Source organism: Acanthopagrus latus, chromosome 18, assembly GCF_904848185.1.
Source record: "Acanthopagrus latus isolate v.2019 chromosome 18, fAcaLat1.1, whole genome shotgun sequence".
NCBI lineage: Eukaryota > Metazoa > Chordata > Actinopteri > Spariformes > Sparidae > Acanthopagrus > Acanthopagrus latus.
Window position 1 is genome coordinate 2,596,418 of NC_051056.1, and position 13,985 is coordinate 2,610,402.

The 13,985-nt window shown below is 42.3% G+C and overlaps 1 long non-coding RNA gene across 2 annotated transcripts; it reads right to left on the bottom strand.

Annotated features, from left to right (window-relative positions):
* Positions 1-7,118: 7,118 nt before the first annotated feature.
* On the bottom strand, positions 7,119-10,751 carry LOC119007721. Of its 2 annotated transcripts, none has more exons than XR_005071208.1 (3): positions 10,563-10,751; positions 7,645-7,815; positions 7,119-7,514 (listed from the first exon to the last, which is right to left on the bottom strand). It is a non-coding gene; the product is annotated as an uncharacterized LOC119007721 (long non-coding RNA). The 2 variants fall into 2 exon arrangements; XR_005071207.1 differs by having other exon boundaries at positions 10,497-10,751.
* Positions 10,752-13,985: the final 3,234 nt, after the last annotated feature.

Below are 13,985 nucleotides of genomic sequence, written 5' to 3' on the forward strand. Positions count from 1 at the left end.
CACAAAACAGCAAACCAAGGAAAGAGCCGTTTATGTTTTTATCTTCACATGACATCACTGACCAAACCTCTGGATTCTACATTCAGATTATTACCCAGCATGCAGCAGCCACATTGACCTCCTGTTGAATGTAAATCTACAAATTTACTCCAGCTGTCAGACAAATGTGAGCGAGGGGGAACGTTTTCCAAAAAAGTGAATCCTCAAGTAGAACGTTTAACTAGCTGAAGCGCAGAAGATCCAATTACTTTAAAAATAAAGCACATCTCTTTTTCGTAACTCACGTCAGCAGCACGCTCATTTGACACTGCTGACTTCCTGCTTCATCTCTCAGCTGGCGGATCTGTCTGAATCCTCTCACTTCACAATATGGAGTGCAGTCGACTTCACATGTTAATGTAGCGGCAGTCAAATATCCCACATTCATATTCATACTCAGCTCTATCTGATAGATTACCACCATCAGCTGTGAGGATCAACGCTGCCTCCATATGACGAGGCGAGGCGAGGCAGAGGAAGGGACCGCCGTCTTTGATGTCTTATCTGTTGCTTCGACCGGATATCGATCAGCAGATCATAGTTATTTCCAGGTGTCATCTTCATTTTCTTTCACACACGCACAAACACACAGCAGTGATTTCTCCTCCGCCATCTCAGGCTCGACTAATCGATTTTAAATCAGACTGCGTCCTTTGAAGCTCGAGCTCGACAATCGCTGCCAAGCGCACGCCTGTTTAATGAGCAGGGAGTCATCTGGCGAATGTTGGAGCCGTCAGTGAAGTGACCGGATCAGCCCCGGGGTTCGTTCGGCTTTTGTGTTTCATAAATTCAATGAGGCTTTTACTGCCTGGCATAAAAGGCCACAAAGACAATAAATGAAGACGGAGTTTTATTTGCATCTCCTCCTGCGGGGCTAAATTTAAAGGATCAGTGAATCAAATCATTAAAATAAAAACCCCTCTCTGCCAACCGTGAAGGAAGGAGTTAATTACTCAGATTTAGTGGTTTTGGGGCAATTTTCAGTTTCCTATATACAGTGAAAGCGGAGCTCTTCTTCCGCACTGAAGGATCCATGGCTTGTTTGTGCATGGATTAACAGCAAAGGAAAGGCAAATCAAATAAAATTAAGTATTAATATGCAATATGCATAATTGACAAGCCATCGCTTGGAGTGCTGTTCAAAAACTTGCAACATGGTAATAAAGTAAACAAGCAGGGGGATGAAATTCAGCTCACAGACTCCCCGCCGCCTGAACGTGGAGCGAACAACACGTCTGATGTAGCGAACAGCTCTATATTTTTATTTTCATTGAATGTTTTATCTCCGCTCGACGTTTTTCAGCATCTGTGCTTATGAATATGTAAAGCTGCAGGCGTGAGGTTTACCTGTCGACAGGTTCCTGTTCAGCAGGCTCAGTCAATTTTGGGATTTTGTATCATTTTTGAAATTTTTTCTGAAGAATTATCATCCATGCATATGAATCATTCCACAATGGAGGAGCTGACGAGCCAGGTGTTGCATTTAGAGATTTTAACACATCAGGGCAGATGGAATTTTACAGCTTCTTCATGCCAAAATTCAGCTGACATTTTCATGATTTTCTGAGCTGACAGAAGAGATTGAAGGCCGGAGGATCTGGACCTGAACTTCACTGACCTCTTAGTTTAACTTCACCAACACTGAAACATTTACTGCTGTAAAGCCCAGATACGCCAAAACAAGTTTAAAAGCTAAACCTGCAGCCCAATGTACTGAGGAGGAAATCCAACCGACAGTGTTCAGGAAGCCACTTTACAAGCATACATGTAGTTCAGCCTGGCAGTAGTTTATAAAACTACTGCTGAAAAAAGTAGCTTTAGCAACTACTTATACTCATTTAACTTAAATAAATCAACATATGGTGTATATGAAACAAAATATAATTAAAAATTCATAATAATAACTATAAAAATTCACATGCCACCAGCAATGTGCTTCTCAACTCAGGTTTTATTTTTCAAAGAATAAAAGCTGGCGTTTTTGGTCAACATCACAGGAACTTCAGAGGCAATAACACTTAGGGACTACAACTAGATGCCAGGGCAGAGTCGCTTGTTGACATGACACATGAGCAGTCTCTCAAAGTTTTTATTAGACAGCCGGTTCCACTTGGCACTAAAAACATCTTTACCAACACTAAAAAGCCGCTCACATGCTGCACTGGCTTTACAGACACTTTAGACATTTTGGGTAGAGATTTGAAAGCATTTTGTCGGGACTCATCTGGTGACTTCACGAAGGCTTCCACCTTATCCACTTTGTCATGAAAATAAAATAAATGTTATATCATATAGGTCTTTTTTTTTTTTAATATATATTTAACGTTATTGGCCACAATTATAATGTGTAAATTAGTTGTAGTTAAACTACATAAAATGACCCAAAAAGCAGTTGAAATACTTGATGCAGCACAAAATATGAATGTAGTTTCACTACCAGCAAGTCACAGCAAAATGTATTTAAGCTGTGTAGTTCAGCTACATGTAGTTTAAGTCTCCCCAACACTGCCAACAAACGCTGTGTTACTAAATTTACTTGCACAATGCCAGAGTCAGTGTTGGCAATGCACATATCTGCAAGCCAAAGTTGAGACTATACGTCTTTATGTATTTAAGTTATATTTTTAATATTATGTAATTTGATGTTGTGACATCACAGACTTCCTGTCAAATATCCAGCTTTGTCACTTCAAGCTCAATCACTCACTCGTGAACAGCGGTCTCCTTCTGGCCTAACTCCATTACCATCACCTCCACCTCCAGATGTGAAAGTCACATCATAAACATTTAATGTTAACGTGATATGAAATGTTTCTAGAAATGTCAGTATGACACATGTCCTGTGACACATACAAAGGTATACATATCACTGACTTAAGAAATGTTAAGTGCCTACATTTTGCTGCTCAAAGAAGAACTTTCTTAACCCTTGTGTGCAGTTCACATGTTTGTTAATCAGCCAGTGTGTGTGGGTCTGGTGGACCTGCTGCATTTTTAGGCCTTTAATTCAACACAATCATACAAATTTATTTTAAAATACTCAACAGGTGTTTACTTCATCCTTATTACAAGCAATACAAACAACATATATGGTTAATATTTGCCCTTTACCTTTGTCTGATCGCTTTTATGAATTAAAGTGCTGCTCGTTTTTTTTTTTTGTTTTTTTGTGAAATGTAATTAAAAATATATGTTTTAATAAAGATATGAATGGCAGAAATTCAACACATTTACAAATGAAGCAAGGTTATAACTATTGATTTGAATTTATTTGAACTTCATTAGTAATTTAACCCATTCAGGTCAGTGTACACATCATTTCGAGGTCTTAGGTTCATTGAAGTTTAACATATCTGGCATTGGATGTTCGAATGAGAAAAAATCAAGTATAAAGCCAATATTTACTTTTAAATGTGAGACGTGCACCACTTGAAGTTGCCTTTATTTATTCATTTATTTATGTATTTATTCTCTTCAGGTGCGCACGAATCTTGAGCAAGTTATAGCTGCAGAGGATAGTGGTGGTGTGCCCTCCAGGAAGAGGGAAACGCAGCCAGCATTTGTGGGAGGCATTTGGAGGATCCTTTGAATTGGCACTGCCTTGGCGTGCCGTTGTGACGTAATTGCGCTTCAAATGCGGCCTGCGAAGGATGCTACCCCTGAGTTGGGACACAGCCTTTGACTTCCCTGCACTCCTTGTCAGTTTGTTTTGTGTGCTTTGTGTGCTGTCCCTGATGCAGTTTCCTCCTGTGTCTCCAGTCTCCTGTTGGGGTTTCTTTCTGTCCTTTCTGTTTGCACTTTGTTTGGCTGGTTAGTTGCTACTTTGTTTGTTTTTTGTAGATCCTGGCTCTGGTTTAAATAAAGCTCGCCTTTTGATCCCCCTGATCCTGCCTCGTGTCTGCTCTGCATTCGGGCTCACCTCAATTCTACCCCAACCCAATTTATGTTGTTGGTACTTGAATTTTGAAATGGTGTGCGGGAATGGCAGAGGCAGTGTCTCACAATCACTCTCACTCTCTCAGCAGACCCATACAGGAGGTGTGAAGGTACACAGGACCTACAATTTCCCCACTTCTATTAGACCCAGGTCCAGTATGTAGGGGGAGTGTGCAGTGTGTGTGGTCATTGAAAATGGGCTCTGATACACGTTCTGCACAGAACATGAACCAAGGCCAATGAGTTTGAGGTTGAAGAACATTATGAATCATTTCAGTTTTCTTTTGCTAATAAATGAAAACAGGTCCCACAGCCCCGAACACCTAACAAGGTTTAGGGGGATCAGAGAAGTATGACCTGACATTATACAAAAAAGGGACTGGGCCTTTATTCCTTCCCCACAACTAAAGAAAACATTAACTTCTCACACCTCAGATCCAGATGTAATAGTGATGTTAAAACTACAAACAAGATTCAGCAGCCAGTCAGTCTGTCTCTGGATCCAAACAATGTAGATATTTTTTCATTTAAGAAGCAAAAGAATAGTCAGAACCACAATTCTATAAAACATCTCATATTGATCCCGTTTTTACAATCTGCTGTATTTTATCTTGTTTCCTGTTCAGTGATGGTTCTTGAAGATTATAGTTTATAAAACGTTCTTGTTTGTTTTTTTTTTTTTTTTTTTTGCAAGCTTGAGGGGAAATAAAGGCTGTATGAAAAGCTTGGACACAAAGACACACCTGTTTGTGAATTACAGCCCTGCAACCTCCTAATTTCTCCTCTACACCTGCTCTGCTTCACCTTCACCCCTCTGCAGGCCCCTCTTCCTCCTCCTCCACCTCCTCCTCACTGAGACTCCATTAGCTGTGCTTGCCATCAGCGAGCTGTGATGTGAGATTAGACGGCGCTCCAGGAACCGCAGAGGTCATCCCGCTCTCCTCGCTGAAGTTTTGTGTCTTCTGACCTGCTGCCGCTGCCTCACTCAGACAGACGGAGGACTGAAACTAGTCGAACAAAGAGACTCCAGATACACATCGTCTGAGTTCTGACCCGTCTACATCTGCACTATCTTCAGTAGGACTCATTCGCTGTGTGTTCAGAGCAAATTAAGACTAAGTGTGCTGCCACTTGGACACTCCTGCAGGAAACTGGTTAACTTTAAAACAATTTCTCTTCTCAATTTCACAATTTGGCTTCTCATAGATAAAGACAAGACAAATCCTGAAAACAGGTTGATTTGTACTGGAAACAGGTGAAATATTCCAGCCAACTGACATGTTTCATTAAAAGATTGTTGCATTACAAACAATGAAAAATGTGAATGAAATGTGTTTTCCTACTGGATGTGGCCACATTGTGCCCTGGAAGTGTTTGAGCAGAGTCATAAGAATAAAATGTTGACACTGAACATATCAAATGTGTTGTATCATGATCAGATTACGTGCACAAATGCTGAATTTTCAACAAGACGTCAGGATACTTCCAGCTGTGTTTGAGGCTACAAATCTGGATGGTTTTGATGACAGATATTTCCAGCTATGTTTGTGCTGAAAAATCCAAATATTTTTTTATCAGGGTGTAAGTACATTTCCGGCTGTGTTTGTGGGGATAAACACATGTATTTTTAACCAAAACATGATTTTTTCCCTGCCCTAACTGTGACGACCCGTGAGCCAGGCCTTCCCTCCTGCAGCCCTGTGGGCAGGGCAGAGTCAGCTCTGGTATCTCCATTTTCTCAGAAAAAGTGAAAAGAACAACTCAGCTGCTTACTTCATATTCCACAAACAATATACCATCGAAAACAAAGTACTGGCAGCTCGGGATGTCAGTGGTTTCCCTTCAGCAAGGGTTTGCTAGAGCCATGTCAGCTCATTACAAAGGGTTCATCCAGCACTCATAAAAGGTTAAGAACCACTGTTGTAGCTGTAGCTGTGAGGAGAAAACGTACTGCTAATAATGAAAAAAAAAACAAAAAAAAAAACATGTGGACCTCTTCTAGCCACAGTGGCAGCTTCCCAAAATGATATATAAAAAAGAAATCTGATAGTGTACCTGGAGAATTTTGCAGTTAATGTGTGCACTTTGTGATATTTTATTCTGTTAAAAATGATAAACCTGGTGCGCGAGCGAGTCTTCACAGAAGCCTCACGTCAGCCTCGTGCGGCTGAAGGAGTCACGGAGGAACAAGTTCCCGTCGTTGGTTTTGACTGTAGCGGAGTCACCTGTCACCCCCGTCTCACCTCCACCCACCGCCCACATCTCCCCAGTGAGACTCCCTCACTCTGATGCAGCGAGGACAGATCTATGAGCCGCTCTGGTGGTAAAGCAGGCATGCTAAATTTTGCATGGATTCTCTTTGAAGTGTCAGGAGATAAAAAGGGGAGCTCGCCCGTGTTTTCATGTGTTCATTGTGAAGAAGAAGATGAGGCCACATACAGCTGGCTGGGTTATGATATCAGACGAGTATAGAGCAGATAGAGCTGTACAATGAAAAGGAAACATCCCATTTTACTTTCAAGCAGATTTTCTTCACTGACAAACACATCAAAAAACATTAACCTGAGATGAGAGGAGAGAAACTTCAAATACAAACAAATCCTCTTTAATAAATTGTCCTTTACTCTGGTTCCTGCTATCCTCTTGGAATGGTTTGGCTCTCAGGTGACAGCATACACGGAGGTATAGACAAGTAACTGAATACATTTACTTACTTAGTTACTTGAGCTTTACTTGAGCCCTTTCTTCTCATGTCGTGCTCATCAAAAATTACCATGTAGGTCTACTCTGAAAGCAGCTTATTAAGACCCACTTTTCAATGTCATGTTAGTCTGTGACCTCTAGTGGCAGTAATAATTATTACAGCTGCAAAGGAGGAAGTCAGGTGAAGTAGTATATAACTGCAGCATTCATGTGCTCCTCTGTTGGTCCCATTTCCCAACATCTTGGGACTATGTCCAACTTGTCCAAGTGTTTAAATGAAATGTTGACAGCTGTTTGCAGTATTTAGGTGACCAGGAAGAGCCAATGAAACCATATGAGTATGAGTATACAACAGATCACTTTGGTAAAAGTTTCTTACATCAACTCACTTCACAACTCATGTACCAAAATCGTTGCTGACGCCACCAGTTGCTGTTTTGATTCAGTGTTGTGACTGTAGAATCTAGCAAAGAATACAAGTTTGTGTTTTCTTTAAAGGTATTTAAGAGTATTTAATTAATCGCATGATGAACAAAATGTCACATATACATGTCACTAGTGGAGGATAAGACTTACTATGATAATATTAATCTTGCAATAATTGAAAAAATAATTACAGCGTTCTTGCTCCACGTCTGGCAAACATCTTGGTCCACTGCATGAATGAATCTGTATCTGATCTCAGACAGGGGAAGTCTTTGTGAAGTGAAGTGAAGGAAATAAGTTTTTTTTTTCTGATTATGAGCTATTCAAATGTTGCGGTAAAGGACAGAGACACAACTCCGCTACACTGCAGTGTCCCTCCTTGATCATCGCTCCCTGCCTCAGAGACATTTCTGCAGGAAGAGGAAGTGACAACGACGTCAAAAAGCCTCCAAGCAGAGTGACACCTTAACACCCCCTCCCCTGAAATAAAAGAGAAAAACTCCTCCCCTCCACAAACCAAAGCTCCCCACCTGAGCTCACCGAGGGTTTGCATTCCAGTTGCTGGATCGTTAGCCGGGGGTATTAGGCGTCTTGCCTGGGCCTTGCATCATCGCCTCCCCGTTTCAAAGTTTTGACGCGCCGTCTTTCCCCGTCTCTCCCTTTCTCTCACTGGCATGTAGATTATTCTCATCAGCTTCCTCTCGACATCCTCTGGAAGAAAACAAAAGGAAAGATAGTGGGAGAACGCCGGAGCCCATTCCCATTGAAGTGCAAGGTGACCCTGATGAAGATCCAATCATACATGATGCCGTCACAGAGCTCCTTGACCCAAAAGGATTCAAACAGAGAGGATTATGGGTGAAAATTATCCGAGAGCATGAAAGGAAAAAGCTATTTCTGTCGAGCGTAGGTAACATAAAAAACATCATAATTGAGAGCAGCATGGTGGAAAGCAGCTGTGCGAGCAGCAGACGCAAGGTCACACAGAGGTCAGCTTAATGAATGGGCTCTGTTCATATATGTCTTATTTTACAGATGTGATGTTGGTCCCATGGAATATATCACCAACAAACAAATGATTTGCCAACACATGTCCTGAGGTTCTGCTGCAAAGTGACACAGAACACAATGTTTTCTTGTCAAAAGGAAGAGTTAGACCCTGAGCACAGCACTAAACCTCAAACACGGGTAATTTAAGCCACAACCATCACAAGAATGTCTTGTCTAGGGCAAAGGTTTCATCAACAGCGAACTAAAGAACATTTCTGAGTACAACACGATATAAGAAGCTTGCCATCCACACTTTGACCTCCTTGCAGACTAAGTGAAAAGCAAAGGAGTGCATTTCTTTCTTCAGTCCAAGGATGAGCCAAACAAAACTGGAGCTTCTCTAACTCGATGTTGCTCTAACAGACCCGAGTTTAATGGAGTGAATGAGAACTGTCAACAATGGTCCCCTACAGGAAAAGACCAACATAAACGAGGCCAAGAGATGATAGAAAGGAGAACAGAAAGCATATCAAACATATTTCTGTTCAACATTTTGTATGTATATTACTGGATAATTCTACTTATTGAGTTGTCTTATAAACTTCCAACGTTCCCATGAATTTATACTCTATAAGCATATGTAGTTTGCTGGATTTTGTTACGTCCCTGGATGCAAGAGGTCCTGGGTTCAACTCCTGAATGAGCCCTCAAATACGTTACGTCCCGGGATGGTTAGGGGATGACCCCCTCCCATAAGAACAGACCACGTTTGTCCATACACAAACCCTACAAAACAATGTATACCTCCACCACAGGTTATTCACACACACAGTGTAGACCTCTGCCACAGGTCATACTCACCTGGTGACACACAAAACACTCATGTTACCCCAGACACACCAACCCGGCTGTGAAACCCACTGTGAAACCCACCCTGGCACACCCTGGTTAACACGACGTTTGTGCTTCTTACTACCACCAACATTCTTCCTTGCTACAGTATAACCTTTTTCCAAGGATGAAGGTAGACTGATATTGGGATCCTGAGACCGTCAAACCACTGCGCCACCAGCGAAGGCCAACCTACCCTCAGCTGGAACAGAAAACATGTGATCAGGCGCAGTGAGGAGACGGCGCTCGAGTCAACGCTTTAGCTACCATCACTCCTGGATGATGTTTAGCATGGCACTCATACTGGGAATGAAGAATGGGACTTTCAACCTCGGCCACAGGGAAGACATTGCTACCAGCCACGTCATTCCCCATAATAAAATGAACACCCTTGATGGGGAAACCGGAACACACTGCTACTGGGAAGAAACTCATTGGCCAAATACGTGGCCACAAGCAAAGCAACCACAAGACGCTCAAACGCACCTAAGTAGGACTCAACCTCGCTCTCATGAAACGGGGGGACTAACAAAATATTACTACTCACGTCAAAGGTGTTATCAGACGAGCGGACACTGGCAGGAAGGCTGGCTGTTTCCTTCTGCAGTTCCAGCTGGCACATCTTAACAGCAGTCTCAGCCTACAACCTTTTGAGCTCCAACTCCCTCTGGAGCTGAAACTCCCGTTCTTCCCTCCTCTCCTGTTGGTCTAACTGCAGACGAGCTATCCGGAGCTTTAACCAAGCATCTAGTTTTGAACCGGGAGACGACTCAACCGAGAGTGGATCAAATCGAGGCAACGTGGACAGCTTCATCTCTGGCCCAACTCTCCCCACATTAGGAGTAGGATCAACCGGCCTTGATCCTCGCCGGCGGCCACCAAGTCAGGAGAATCCAACCCAAGTACCACCAACACACCTTCACCTAAGCTGGTAAGAACATCTGCTTTAAGCTCTCCCTTCACCCACGCAGTTGAAACAGGTAACTTATAATTCGCAGCAATTTCAAACAAATTGCGCTTTTTACACATGTTCGTGCTGCTCCACACTAGTGTTAGACACAAACTCATTTAACACAAAGGTCGCCATACTCACAATACAGCAAATAAACAAAATCACACACTTTGCCACCGGCTAGTTTAAAGCCGCACACCACTCAGGCCAAACAAATTACAGCTGATCGCTAGAACAAAATTCAACACTTGATTTAACAGCAGCGATCGCGGTAACACTGGCGTCTGACGCTACACACAATTATTACCCGTCCAGCCGTGTGAGAACCAACTCCTCAGATCCTACCTGTGATAACTTTACCTGCTTCTCATCTGGAGCGTGCCGGACTTGAGGCGACTTTAAAGGCTACTATCAACAGCCGAAGCCCTGAAACGCCTGCCTCCGACAGGGAATGTTATCCCCGCACAGGATTACCCCAAAAATAAAAAAAGGCAAAATAACAAAAGAGTGCCCGATGGAAAGGCTGTCTAAAACAAGCCGGAGACTCCCCTAGTCTTACCTGAGGAGCAATTACCTGCACAGTTGCAACGGCATAACAATGGCACACCGGACGACCAGTACTTACTACCACAGCCACTACTGTGGACGAAAACACTTTGTGGAGTTTTCTCCGGCTCCTTAACGATCCCGGACAAGCCCCCAAATATGTGACGTCCCCAGATGGTTGGGGGATGAAGGGAGTAACACAATTAAATAATAACCAGGGGTAAAGGAGGCAAAAGGAAACTGTAGCAAATATAACTCAAAATGGCTTTATTGCCCACAAAAAACCACATACAGTATATATATATATATATATATATATATATATATAAAAAACACTCATTAGCCGACACGGCTATAGTCATGAGAAAACACGCTACACGCTGTAGCTCAGGCTCTTAGTCTGTCTGGCTCCTGGTATCCACAGCACCTTTATACCACATGGCCTAAGTGGCAAGTAGCCTCAGGTGTGCGATCCACACACTGACGAGGAGGGGGAGGAAGGAGGTCACCTGAATGGGTGAAAGTAAACACAACACAAAACACACCTACAGCACTGGGGCCATAACAGACTTATTGGGGTTTCTTTGTTTAGCAAAGATATGGTGTCAGAATTCAGTCTGTTATTCTTTTTCTTTTATGTTTCACACTAAAATTCTGGTCATATCTTACAGATACCCCTAGATGTTTAGAGAAATTCTGAATTTCAGAATTCTGGTTTCTCTCTTTGACTCAAATAAAACAAGCTAAATCCTCTTGTTAACTCGTCAGAGTGACCAGAACAGTGTTGGTTTGTCTCCACAGTCACCTCTGGTTTAGTCCAAATAAATCCTCAGTTCACAGAGTAACGTGAACATATTCCAGCTCAACATGTTGCTGATGTCAGACTCTCTCAGAGACAGTGTTCACTGGGACTATTCTGCTGTCCAGAGCTGTTCATTGAGTGACTGCTGATCCCTGTTGACCATGGTGACTCCTCCCGCCATTCTGAGGTCATGGTCCCTGCAGACTCCATCAACTAGAGCCACTACGACTACTAGTCTTAGTCTTGATTTTAAACATCCACGTCAACCTCTTCATTAAGTCACTGTTTATTAGCCATGTTTGAATGTCCTGTGTTGTGACCACGCTGACCAGGACTGCAACAAACACAGCAGCCATCGTGTTGTGAGTGTATTCTGATACATATAATCTGTTTGGTTTGAGCAGACATGAATCAATTCTTGTGTACTGTACTGTAAGTTACAGCATCTCTGTGAGTCTGATTCTTGAGCATTTATTGTGGAAGAATAAAGCGGCTGTGAGCTTTCTGTGGAGCTTTCTGGAGCAGGGTGAGATAAAGGTTTCCTTTGATACGATGACAGTCGTGACTCTGTGGCTGCAGCGCTGCTTTGGGTCGTGCATCTGCTGGGAAAAGCTCTGACTTCTCTTTAATATCATTTCTAAAGAAATCACTCTTGGCTCCCGGCGGCTTCGCATATTTTGAGCGCTCAGGGCGCAGAGCACCAGAGGTTAAATATATTTCAACTTTATAAATGAAGAGTGTTGCTCCTAGAAAGTCTTTCCAGCAGTCACTCAGAGACAAAAGCAGCTGTGACCAGCGCTGCACTCAGCACTGTCTGACGGCGCCAGCAGACAGCGAGGGCCTTCAGTGGAACATGACACTGCTTTGACTGACAGGTGACCGACATGGAAAAGTGTCCAGGCGGATTCGTACCTGCAACCTCTGTCACCTCCTGTCAGTCAGCTGTTGAAGAGCTGAGTTACTCAGAACATAACTGTGCTATATTAAGGTGTCTGATTATACAGCAGAGGTAACAGAAGCAGCAGGCAGTTATTATAATGTGATCTTTTCATAATGCAATTCTCTACATACGTATAGCGAACGGGCGTCAACCTCCAAACATTTTTGTTGAGCATATGAATCAACAGGTATCTATTATATAGACATAATTAGCAATGAGACATTTAAATTATACTATTAAAATGTAATATATATATATATATATATATATATATATATATATATATATATATATATATATATATATATATATATATATATATATATATATGCGGTGCGTGCAACTTTTGATGCATGTAAAGAACACACACCGCTGATAGCCCCAGCGATGGTGAACGCAAACTCCCATGCTATAAACAACTGCACAGGAACAATTCACAACCCCAAAGCATAAAACAAATTAATAAATCATAAGAATCAGCCACTCCATAATAAAAATGTGTCTTACCATCACGCAGTTATCCATGTCTACCTCTTCATCCTCCTCTTGCTCATAATTCTCACTGTCCCGTCTTTCTCCCTGGTGTGCTGGCTCAACTGTGTTGCTAACGTTAGTGCTAGCAGTATTAGCTCTGGTGCTAGCTGAGGCTGCACTTGATTTTAAAAACAGATCAGTGAGTTTGCAGCATTTTTCACCATCAGCCAGCAGTGCTCTCTGAGATTTCTCTCTCTTTTTGCTTCATGCCTTGATTCATTTTTTTTGCTAGCTTAATCTCAGTCAACTTCCAGCTTCCAACAACCATGCAGAAGTGGTCTACTCGATTGCAGGTAGATTTGTTTTATTTCAAACCATGCATGTTTTTGACCATCTAAATAAGACATTTCACTACCAAACAATGTAGACTGATATAAAAGTTTGTGACTGTAAATGGTAACCATGACTGTCATATAGAGACTCATATGTGGTCTATAAATACTGATTAGATTACCATGCCATTTAATATGGAGAAATTGGAAAATTATGGTTTTAATTTAGCGCAAGAACTGTATTATTTACGTTCCAAAGTGGGCGGAGAAAAACAATCTTTGGACCGCTTTCTGATTGGTCAGCCAGAGGCCCCTCTGGCATCTGCCCAAGTTCCAGATTGCCAGTCCGTCACTGCTCATGGCTCAGTAAGTGGTGGAACCAGTGGCCGTAGAGTTCGTCTGGAGGAGGACTTTGTATCTCAGTACGGAGCGTTGAAGGTGTTTTGGATTAACTAGTGACCCTGTTAGCTTTCACCAGTAGACAGCTGCTGCAGCAGTCGAGGAGAGAACACAGTTTGTTTTTGAAACTTTTGGGATTGAAAAGTGGATTTATCTTCACTCCCGCTTATCAACCTCCCCAGCAGTGAGTGTGGAGCTGCCAAAATCGTCTGTAATGTACTTTAATTCTCTCATATTTGTCTGCTGAATGGAGGGAAATACACAGAGACTGGATGGGAAAAAGAAAAGTCACTGTAGGATAACAGAAATAAACTTTCGTGAACTCTTACTTTGGTCTAAAGTACATTCAAGTATTCTATCTTTTTTGCTCTGAATTGCAAAGGAGCAGTCTGAGTCTTTAATATGTGAACGCTGACAGCTTGGTAGCATTGGCTAGCTTAGTAGCTTCCAGCTAGATGGGCTTGTTTAATTATGCTCAGTTCAGCCCCACCTCTATGTCCACTTTAGTTTAGCCTGTAGTTGGGGGAGTCGGTTACTGTTGATACATCCCATATT